Genomic DNA, 12,395 nt, shown 5'->3' with positions numbered 1-12,395 from the left:
GGAAGTGCGTCTCCTATTGGGAAAACTGTTCTTAGGAAGTGCGTCTCCTACTGGGTAAAACTTGCTTAGGAAGTGCGTCTCCTATTGGTGAAACTGAACCTAGGAAGTGCGTCTCCTATTGGTGAAATAAACTTAGGAAGTGCGTCTCCTATTGGTGAAACTTGCTTAGGAAGTGCGTCTCCTATTGGTGAAACTTGCTTAGGAAGTGCGTCTCCTATTGGTGAAACTGAACCTAGGAAGTGCGTCTCCTATTGGTGAAATAAACTTAGGAAGTGCGTCTCCTATCGGTGGAATTAACTTAGGAAGTGCGTCTCCTATTGGTGAAACTTGCTTAGGAAGTGCGTCTCCTATTGGTGAAACTGAACCTAGGAAGTGCGTCTCCTATTGGTGAAATAAACTTAGGAAGTGCGTCTCCTATCGGTGGAATTAACTTAGGAAGTGCGTCTCCTATTGGTGAAACTTGCTTAGGAAGTGCGTCTCCTATTGGTGAAACTTGCTTAGGAAGTGCGTCTCCTATTGGTGAAACTGACTTAGGAAGTGCGTCTCCTATTGGTGAAACTTATCTTAGGAAGTGCGTCTCCTATTGGTGAAACTGAAACTTAGGAAGTGCGTCTCCTATTGGTGAAACTGAAACTTAGGAAGTGCGTCTCCTATTGGTGAAATAAACTTAGGAAGTGCGTCTCCTATCGGTGAAATTAACTTAGGAAGTGCGTCTCCTATTGGTGAAATAAACTTAGGAAGTGCGTCTCCTATCGGTGGAATTAACTTAGGAAGTGCGTCTCCTATTGGTGAAACTTGCTTAGGAAGTGCGTCTCCTATTGGTGAAACTTGCTTAGGAAGTGCGTCTCCTATTGGTGAAACTGACTTAGGAAGTGCGTCTCCTACTGGTGAAACTTATCTTAGGAAGTGCGTCTCCTATTGGTGAAACTGAAACTTAGGAAGTGCGTCTCCTATTGGTGAAACTGAAACTTAGGAAGTGCGTCTCCTATTGGTGAAATAAACTTAGGAAGTGCGTCTCCTATCGGTGAAATTAACTTAGGAAGTGTGTCTCCTATTGGTGAAACTTATCTTAGGAAGTGCGTCTCCTATCGGTGGAATTAACTTAGGAAGTGCGTCTCCTATTGGTGAAACTTGCTTAGGAAGTGCGTCTCCTATTGGTGAAACTTGCTTAGGAAGTGCGTCTCCTATTGGTGAACCTATTCTTAGGAAGTGCGTCTCCTAATGGTAAAACTGAACTTAGGAAGTGCGTCTCCTATTGGTAGAACTAAACTTAGGAAGTGCGTCTCCTATGGGTGAAATGAACTTAGGAAGTGCGTCTCCTATGGTGAAACTGAACTTAGGAAGTGCGTCTCCTATGGTGAAACTGAACTTTAGGAAGTGCGTCTCCTATGGTGAAACTTGCTTAGGAAGTGCGTCTCCTATTGGTGAAACTGAAACTTAGGAAGTGCGTCTCCTATGGTGAAACTGATCTTAGGAAGTGCGTCTCCTAATGATAAAACTTGCTTAGGAAGTGCGTCTCCTATTGGTGAAACTGAAACTTAGGAAGTGCGTCTCCTATGGTGAAACTGATCTTAGGAAGTGCGTCTCCTAATGATAAAACTTGCTTAGGAAGTGCGTCTCCTACTGGTGAAACTTGCTTAGGAAGTGCGTCTCCTACGGTGAAACTTATCTTAGGAAGTGCGTCTCCTACTGATAAAACTTGCTTAGGAAGTGCGTCTCCTACTGGTGAAACTTATCTTAGGAAGTGCGTCTCCTACTGATAAAACTTGCTTAGGAAGTGCGTCTCCTACTGGTGAAACTTGCTTAGGAAGTGCGTCTCCTACTGGTGAAACTTGCTTAGGAAGTGCGTCTCCTACTGGTGAAACTTGCTTAGGAAGTGTGTCTCCTACTGGTGAAACTTGTCTTAGGAAGTGCGTCTCCTACTGATAAAACTTGCTTAGGAAGTGCGTCTCCTACTGGTGAAACTTATCTTAGGAAGTGCGTCTCCTACTGATGAAATATTTTTAGGAAGTGCGTCTCCTATTGGTGAAACTGAACTTAGGAAGTGCGTCTCCTACTGGTGAAACTTATCTTAGGAAGTGCGTCTCCTACTGATAAAACTTGCTTAGGAAGTGCGTCTCCTACTGGTGAAACTTATCTTAGGAAGTGCGTCTCCTACTGGTGAAATATTTTCAGGAAGTGCGTCTCCTATTGGTGAAACTGGACTTAGGAAGTGCGTCTCCTATGGTAAAACTGAACTTAGGAAGTGCGTCTCCTATGGTAAAACTGAATTTTAGGAAGTGCGTCTCCTATGGGTGAACTATTCTTAGGAAGTGCGTCTCCTACTGGTACAATAGATCTAGGAAGTGCGTCTCCTATTGGTAAAACTTAGGAGGAAATGCATCTCCTATGGGTAAAGACGTGGAATGTATGCCTCTATTATCTGGGCGGGCTCCCAATTTCAACACTTGAAATAAAAGACTGAATGTATGCCTCTGTTATCTGGGCGGGCTCCCAATTTCAACACTTAAAATTAAAGACTGAATGTATTCCTCTGTTATTATGGGCGGGCTCCCAATTTCAACACTTGAAAGTAAAAACTGAATGTATGCCTCTGTTATCTGGGCGGGCTCCCAATTTCAACACAAAAAAAATAAAAAGACTGAATGTATGCCTCTGTTATCTGGGCGGGCTCCCAATTTCAACACTTAAAATAAAAGACTGAATGTATGCCTCTATTATCTGGGCGGGCTCCCAATTTCAACACTTGAAAGTAAAAAAGACTGAAATGTATTCCTCTCGTTATACAGGTGGGCGCCTGGTTGTAAAGATATGAAAAATGATATGCCCGCATTATACTGGTGGGCGACCTAGAACTTAAAATGTATTCCCGCATTATACTGGTGGGCGACCTAGAACTTAAAATGTATTCCCGCATTTTACTGGTGGGCGACCTAGAACTTAAAAGTATTCCCGCATTATACTGGTGGGCGACCTAGAACTTAAATGTATTCCCGCATTTTACTGGTGGGCGACCTAGAACTTAAAATGTATTCCCGCATTATACTGGTGGGTGACCTAGAACTTAAAATGTATTCCCGCATTATACTGGTGGGTGACCTAGAACTTAAAATGTATTCCCGCATTTTACTGGTGGGCGACCTAGAACTTAAAAGTATTCCCGCATTATACTGGTGGGCGACCTAGAACTTAAATGTATTCCCGCATTTTACTGGTGGGCGACCTGGAACTTAAAATGTATTCCCGCATTATACTGGTGGGTGACCTAGAACAGAAATGAAAAGACAAAATGTATTCCTCTCGTTATTCAGGTGGGCGCCTGTCTTTAACAATAACTTTGAAAATAAGATCCTATTTGAGGGCGGACGAACCCGACATATCCTATTTGAGGGCGGATGAACCCAACATATCCTATTTGAGGGCGGATGAACCCGACATATCCTATTTGAGGGCGGATGAACCCAACATATCCTATTTGAGGGCGGATGAACCCAACATATCCTATTTGAGGGCGGATGAACCCAACATATCCTATTCGAGGGCGGATGAACCCAAAATATCCTATTCGAGGGCGGAAAAACCCGACATATCCTATTTGAGGGCGGAAAAACCCGACATATCCTATTTGAGGGCGGATGAACCCAACATATCCTATTTGAGGGCGGATGAACCCAACATATCCTATTTGAGGGCGGATGAACCCAACATATCCTATTTGAGGGCGGATGTACCCAACAGATCCTATTTGAGGACGGATGAACCCGACAGATCCTATTTGAGGGCGGATGAACCCGACATATCCTATTTGAGGGCGGATGAACCCGACATATCCTATTTGAGGGCGGATGAACCCGACATATCCTATTTGAGGGCGGATGAACCCAAAATATCTTTAAGACTTGAAAATGTCTTACCTTGAATACTTGCTGGGGATTGGGATGAATTTTCCTTTTCTACCTTCCCCATTTTTATTATTATTCTTTTTTTTTATTCTTTTTATTTTTGTTTTGTTTTTGCATAGCTTCTCCCTTCAAAGAATACCTCCCTTGATTTACTTACCTGTTGGGGGGTAAAATGTTATCAGCTGGGGGTACCTGACTTCCAGAAAATTTTCTAAATGGAAGGAAAATTTTCTGCCCCAGTTTGATAATATCCCTTGTGGCATGCGTTTCTGCCTCAATGCCATTTCCCTTACCTGTTTCAAATCAAACAAAATTGTTAGTTTAAAACATGGTGGTTGGTTGTGATACTCCCAATGGGATGGCTTTTCCTTTTTTCCTTCCTTGCTTTGCGTTGCACAACTTGTTGGGGATGATATTATGTGCTAGGGATAATCCCTTCCTGCTGGGGGATATCCCTCTTCTTTTGTAGCACAGCTTGGAAACTGGCATTTCCCCGACCTTTTAGTCTAGCATTGATTTCGCCAAATCATGCTCACTGCTCTCCTTGCTTTGTTAATGGGCCTTTTGCTGGGGATATATATTTTGACACTAGCCTCGCGCTTGTTCCTCGCTGACTATACCACTTGGATGTACTAGTCAGATCTCATTTTGGAAAGCTGATGGCCTATTTTGAAGTCATTTCATACTTGTTCTGACCGGACAGACTCTATTGGGAAAAAAATTTTATGAAAGGAGAAAGACAACACATGACTTTTTAACAAAAGAAACTATAAATAAAAACCCTATCAAATGCAGACACCGACTCTAATGGCCATGACATGCGTATGTGGCCTATCCTCTACCGTCAATCATCTTTTAAGATCTTCAATTGGCGATTCCCCCTCTGACTCTCAATCTTATTCGACTTGTAGTGCCCGAAGGGTTTTCACTATCAAGTCTCTCTCATTTTTGGGTTCTTCTCTCAGCTTTCATCGCCTTATGGTGCCTGTGAAGGTTTTCACCGATAAGACTCTCTCATTTGTATCACTTCCCAGCTGGGGATTTGGAGTGTCGCCGGTATGACTCTTTCTGCTGGAGATTAGAGTCCCTTTTGCTGTGGAACAGAATGTTATGCTCGCCGGCAAGACTCTTCATTAGTCTGACTTGACATCTTTTGAAGACTGATCGGAAGGTCTTTCTTTGGACCGTAATGTGGGTTTTGGATAGGGCTAGAAAGAAAGGGTATTAAAGGCTCAGAAGTGCATCGATTCTGGGTTATTAATTACAACTTTCGGAACCAGATTTATTTACAACGAACGCAACCTCTGCCCCAGTTTTCTTGCTTGGGGATATTTTAATTGATTTTTTTTTCATTTTTCAAAACTATGACTGAGCCGTGAAGCGCCTACGTATCCTCTTTGAGGAATCAGGTCAAACGTAGTTCCCAATTCCTCTTTTCATTTGATTTTCTTTTTTTTTCTTTGTTATCAATTTCTTTTCTTTTCTTTTCTCTTTTTTTTTCTTTTTTCGTTTTGTTGTTTTCTTTCTTTCTCTTTTTTTTCGTTTTGTTACCGATTCCGAACGAGGGGTATGAAAGAAAAATAAATAAGGCTCAAAAGGGGTAATGAAGGGTAAAGTGTTTGGGTAGCAGAACAAAATGCCTTCGTCATTCCAGTCTTCAAAACATGCCAAGTGCAAACAACACACTTTAAATTTGTAGTCTCTTCCGATGGTGCTGGATTTGACAATTATGTTAAACATTTTATTCTTCCTTTGTCATTTCTAAGCACCGTTGGGCGACACTCTCATTATCATGACCGACCCTCATGCCAATTTGGCGAACCTTGCTTTTAACGGTTTTCTTTGTGCTTAACTTGCCCCAGTTCCACATGACTCGGGCTCTGAATAATCTCAAACCGTCCTTATTTTCTTTAAATGGTCTGATCGCCTTTCCGGGGTTTTATGATTAACTTTAAAGACTAGGCCCAAAGTGTGTGCGCATGTCATGTCCCTAGAATCGGCATTGAATGAAATGATAAAAGGACTAAACAAAAGACGACTGGAACTAACAAAAGACCGACTTTGTATTAGACTACCGGCGAAATGGTTTGAATAATAAAACAAACAAAACAACCAGAATAAAATCCTAACACAAACTGGACAAAATTTAAACAAACTGCTATGACAAAAATGGAAAGATAAGAAGGTTTGACACATGACAAAATCCCAATTACAACCTTAATAATCCGAACAACAGAAATGACCACAAAATAAGCCACCACAAGCTTCTCTCTTGCTGACCAAGGAACGGAGCGTCCTCCCACTTTATCAAAACTGGCATCTTAGCCACTGAGCTTTGCATTAGTATTGTGAAGACCATTGCCAGCTTCAATATCAGCAACCTCCGTCAACAAGTTTCCAATAGGATTCAAGTGCTTCTGTTATTAGGCCTGCTCCCCGCAGATTGTATATCATGAGGTGCAAGCAAAGGATTCTGGGCGTCATTGTCCGGATTACCACAAACCAACCACCTTAACTTATTTGCAAAACAAACAGGTTAGAATGGACTCAGTCGGTCCTTATTATTGACGACATCTTTTCTTTTTTTTTTCTTTCTTTTTTTTCATTCCTTTTTTCATTCTTTTTTCTTTTCATTTTTTCATTTCGTTTTTTTTTCATTCTCTTTTTTTTCATTCTTTTTTCTTTTCATTTTTTCATTTTTCATTGTGGTCGAATCTTATGGAGATTGCCTACGTATCATGACCCCGCATGAATCAGACCTTGCGTAGTTCGGACCAATAAAAGATAAACAACACTAAACACACATTTTTTTTAAAATTTAAAACAAACTGGGTTTCAAGGATTTAAAGATTACCCACCAGCTTGAAAATTAAACAACCCGCATGTTCTAATCAAAAGATTGGTAGACTTAAAACAAAATTCCAGCTCCCTTTCTCTGTTCGAAAAATGCAACCAAATGGTTATTTTTTGCAAATGTGGCCCCTTCCAATTTTCTCATGAATTTTGAGGCCGGGGAGGATTATTTTGACACTTTGAAACTTGTCCATTCTTTTACGAAAATAACCTTTCGACAACTGAAAGATACTCTAAGGCTATTTCGGCAAGAACGGTTTAAGACGCGGCCGAAGCTGGCTCGGCTTATTATGACAAAAGACGGTATTCACATGACCGCTGACTCTTTGATTTTTTTTTCTTTTAAAAATTACAATAAAAGACTTGGCGTTGTAAACACGGCCCTTCAGCGCCTCGGGGACGAAGATTTATAAGGCTGTGTGGGTCCATATCTCAAAATGACCCAAAGGTGGCTGTTTATGCCAAGTCAGCCTTCCGGCGTCCCTTTCGGGAACATTCGGCCCTTTTTATGACAAAACAGCATCACCTGACTTATTTATAACTCTTTTTTATCGTTTTTCAAATGAGAAAAGTCAATATTGCAAACACGGCCTTTCAACGTCTCGGGGACGAAGATTTTTAGGCTGTGGGGGTCAACTGGACCAAGTCTCAAAAATGACCCAAAAGTGGCTGTTTATGCAAAGTCAGCCTTCCGGCGTCCCTTTCGGGAACATTCGGCTATGTCTTGATAAAACAGCGTCACCTGACTTTCTTTATGACAAAATTAAAATTTGACATATATTTTTTATTTATTTGTTTTTTGGCTATTTTAGCAAAAGGTGGGTTGGACATCACCCGACTTATTTATGACAAGATTAAAATTTTTGATTTTTAGCTATTTTAGCAAAAGGTGGGGTTGGACCCGATGAGGGTTGCCTACGTATCTCACATCCGGTGAGAATCAAACCCGCGTAGTTCGGGCGAATAAACTATTTTTGAGAGGACCCTTTTCCATTTTCTATATTTTTTGTTTTTGTTATTTTTCCCACAACAATCAAATAGACTATTATTTTTCATTCATAACAAACAAACAAATTAACGAAAAACATAAAACATTCCTTCTTTTTTGAGAAGGTGGGGTTGGACCCGATGAGGGTTGCCTACGTATCTCACATCCGGTGAGAATCAAACCCGCGTAGTTCGGTCAAATGAACTACTTTAAAAGAAGAAAGGAAGCATTTTTTGATTGATTTTCTTTTTACAAGAAACACTTCTAAGATATATTTTGGAATTTTCATTTGCTCTTTTTTTTCCTTTATTCTAAAGAAGAAGAAGAAAATATTTTTCGGAATTTTGCTTTTGATAAAAGAAATACTTCTCAAAATGTTTTTTTTTTGGATTTTGAATTTTCTTTTCAACTCCTGAAAGAGAATCAAAATGTTTTTTTTTTATATTATATTATTTTTTGAAAACAATTAGAAAGACTTCCTAGAGAAGCTAATAATGGAGAAAATATTTTTGGATTATTTTAATTTTGTCATTTTCATAAACAAATAAATAACACATATTTTTAAAACAAGACTTTTTTTTTTTTATTTTTATGGCAAGACAAACAATTTTCCTTTCTATTAATGCTCTTTTTTTTTTTAATAAAACAAACTAATAAGACATATATATTCTCAAAATTTCGACAGAGTTTCGACACTACTTGGACATTGGTTTTTCTTTCTTCTAAAATAAGTAGCATATCTCTACGGTGTCATTTTCATCTTTCACAATTTTCTAATTTGTGGAAACGTACAAAATCTTTTTTTTTCTTTTGAATTTCCAATGTTTTTTTGTTTTTTAATTTTATATATATACATATATATTTTCAAAAATGTGGCATGGGGGACATAATGATTTCCAAGACTCCTTGGATTCCGCAAAAGCTCCCCATGCGCTTTTCCCAACATATGAAGCGTGGGGGACATATGGGAATTCCAAGACTTCTTGGATTCCACAAATGTTCCCCATGTGCTTTCCCAAAAAGCAAGCGTGGGGGACATAGGGAATTCCAAGGCTTCTTGGATTCCACAAATGTTCCCCATGCTTTGATTAAAATAACATCATGCTGGAAATGACCCAATGACCCATACGCCCTTGACTAAATACAACATGTAGCACATAGGATGCCGAAAGATTGTCTATTATTTTCAGGTTGCTTGTCCTAGACGGACCCAACCCCTGTGTTGAGTCCCCTAAGTCAAATGCACATGATGCAAATAAACGTTCCTACTAGGGATCCGGCATGTGGCTTTGTTATACTAGGTTCAGACCTGGGTGTTTGTTCTAGACCTGGCTTACCCGAGCGGACAGCTCGAGCCGAGGGGGGGCAGCGTACCGGGAATACAGAAGCTTCGCCGGCTTAGCAACTTGTCCGAACCTCGTTCTAAATTGGGATTTGACACTATACAGAAAAGAAGTCGTACGAAGTACACCCTTCTTCATGATTTAGAAGACTCAGAAAGGATATGGGTTTCGGCACAGTTTATATACAGTTCACATAATATCAAAGCGGTAAAAGCAACATTTAGCACATTAGGCTAAATCAGATAAAGCCAAATATAACAATTTATCTAAGCTCGAATTTCTAACCCTGAACCAGTGGTTCTGGGCCGATCTCCAACAGAGTCGCCAGAGCTGTTACACCTCCTTTTTCCGCACCCGAGGGGCGCAGGGGGAGTTTTTTCCAATTAAAGGACAATCGAAACGGGATTGGTTTAATTATTTCAGAGTCGCCACTTGGGAGATTTAGGGTGTCCCAAGTCACCAATTTTAATCCCGAATCGAGGAAAAGAATGACTCTATATTACAGTCTGCGTACCAGAAATCTAGATAAGGAATTCTGTTAACCCGGGAGAAGGTGTTAGGCATTCCCGAGTTCCGTGGTTCTAGCACGGTCGCTCAACTGTTATATTCGGCTTATTTATCTGATTTTAAAATACAATTATGAACCAATGTGCCAATTTTAACTTTTAACCGCTTTATTATTATTGTATTTACAAGAATGTGAACATCGCTTAAAATACGTCTTTGGACTGCGTCACATGAAATGCACCCACAATCCGGAACGCGTTTTATTTGATGTTTTGAGATTTGGATTTGGGTCGCATGAAATGCACACCCGAGTTTAAGGAAATTAAATTATTAAAGACGCGCCTAAAGCAACTAGCGCATTATTATTTTGGTAGGGCCGTGAAATTTGCTAAACGGCCCGTCCCGGAATCTAAGTATTTAATACATATATTTTGTGAGGGCCCCGCAATCTGTACATTTTTTCCGGCGAGGCTCGTCTCATTTTATTTATTTTTATTATTATTTTTTATTCATTCATTTTTTTTATAATTATTTATTTATTTTTAAAGGATGCCATTTCTACGCCTTTAACAATACTAAAACTTACGGCTTCTTTACAACTAAAATCTCATAACTTGTTAGAAGTTTAATAAAAGAGTTTTAGCGAATGAGTATTTCGGGCGTAGCAAGAGCATGTACTAGTAATAATTTTGTCCGAACGACCTAAGCAAAGGAAAGGACGAACAGAATAACGTCGAACTTGTGTCATAGAACAACTAGTCAAACTTAATTAAATGGCATCAAATAAACAAGAATCACATAACGCAAAATGAACAAAAATGCATACTATGAAAACATAAGCAGAAAATTATCATACCAATTTCTATATTGCATCTTCGAACATTTAACGTAACATTTCCTTATCTAATACTTGAGGTTTACTAACCTTTGAACCTCGGTAAACTCAGAACGACAAACACGATTCCGACGGAACTCAAGCGGACCTCTCTGACCGGAGAACAACGACGGAACCTCGGACAACACCTCGACGTGCCGGACCTCGACGAACCAAAGTCGACCTCTACGGAAAACAGAAAACTTGGCCAAACAGGATCGAAGGAACCCACCGTTGCTCGGAAACGCAGCTATGACTGCTTGGAGATTGACGACGTTGGACTAAAATGGCGGACTGGTTCTGGAGGTTGACGACGATGGTTTCGACTGGTTTTACGTCGAAGGTTGGTGGTTATGGTGTCGGGGCAGATGGTCGACGAGGACGTGCGACGGACTGGGTTGGTTACGACAGTGGGTCGACGGAGCAATAGCTGGGGGTCGCCGGATTTAATGGAGGATTAACGATGGGGGGGGAGGCTGTTTGTTTGGACGTGGTGTTTTTGGTGCTGGGGGGCAGTCGGTTGACGTGAGGGTGTGGGGAAGGTGACCGGATCCTCTTCTTTTCACAGTAGGGTTTTGTTACTTTTTCTCTTTAGGAAGAAGACGAGGGTACAGTGGTCGAAGGCCTTGTTTGGTGCTGCTGGAGGGTCGTTCGGGTGGTTTAACGGAGGGGTCGTGACGGGGAGTGTGAGCGTGGGGAGGGAGGTCCGGTGGTCGAAGCTCAGTAGGGTTTGCTTTCTTTCTTCTTCTGAAGAAGAAAGCGGAACAGTACTATTTTCCCAAAAATTCCAAAGTCCTCTTTTCAATTCAAAAATCCCCCCTTTCTTTGTTTCATCCGTGTATTTAGCATGGGTTTGCCCAGAAAAATGAGCCCACGCGTGGTGGGGTTCAAGGCATATGTCCCCCACGCGTGGTGGGGTTCCCCACGTGTCCTGGACACGGTTTATTATGGGCTAGGTCCGAAAATTAGGCCTAAAACCGGGTAGTTTGAACCCGAATATTATTCTTTTGCCCGGACCCGAGAAATAGGAACACGTTGCTTAACTAATCCTATGTAAGCAAAATAACTACCAAAAATAAGACTAGTATTTAAACAAAACTATATATTTTCAAGATTTTAAAATAGCTACAAAAATATTAATAAAACTATTTTTTTGTAATTTTCGTAAATATTAAGATAAAATATGAAGTACTATTTTTGTATTTTTTCAAAGTTAAAACGACTATAAAATATTAATAAAACCATTTTTTGTAATTTTCGTAAATATTAAGATAAAATATGAAGTAATATTTTTTGTATTTTTCAAAGTTAAAATAACTATAAAATATTAATAAAACTATTTTTTGTAATTTTCGTTTTTTTAATAAAGACAAAAATATGAAATAATATTTTTTGTATTAAAATGACTTCAAAACATTAATAGAATTATATATATATTTTTTGTTAATTTTCGAATTTATATAAAGTACCAAAATAAAGTGCAATTTTTGATTTTTTCAAGTTTATGAGGGATACATAAACTAAAATTTATATATATACTTTTTTTTTGTAATTTTTCTTTTTGCAACGAAATAAAGTAAAAATAGTTAAAATAGCTATACTAGACCCAATTTCACATATTCACACTAAAAATGTGAAAATTCTCGGGGAGGGTCAAAAATCACGTGCTTACAAGCAGCACTGATTCAATCTCATGGGGAGCTAAATTGTTCCCCTTTACCGCAATTGCATAGGTGGTGATATGCTCCTGAGGATTAGAAGTCCCATCATATTTCAGTCCGTCTGGCAATTTAAACCGCTTCGGGATCAATTCTGGTGCTGCGCTTGGTTTGTATGGTAATTGAGTACACTTCTTTGAGTCTGGCCCTTTCAGCACCGGTGGTGCACCCAGGATTTGGTCCATGCAGGTGTTCGCTTCCCTCATAAAC

The sequence above is a fragment of the Nicotiana sylvestris genome, chromosome 6 (assembly GCF_000393655.2).
Source record: "Nicotiana sylvestris chromosome 6, ASM39365v2, whole genome shotgun sequence".
Lineage (NCBI taxonomy): Eukaryota > Viridiplantae > Streptophyta > Magnoliopsida > Solanales > Solanaceae > Nicotiana > Nicotiana sylvestris.
Note: the sequence above shows the minus strand (reverse complement) of the source record.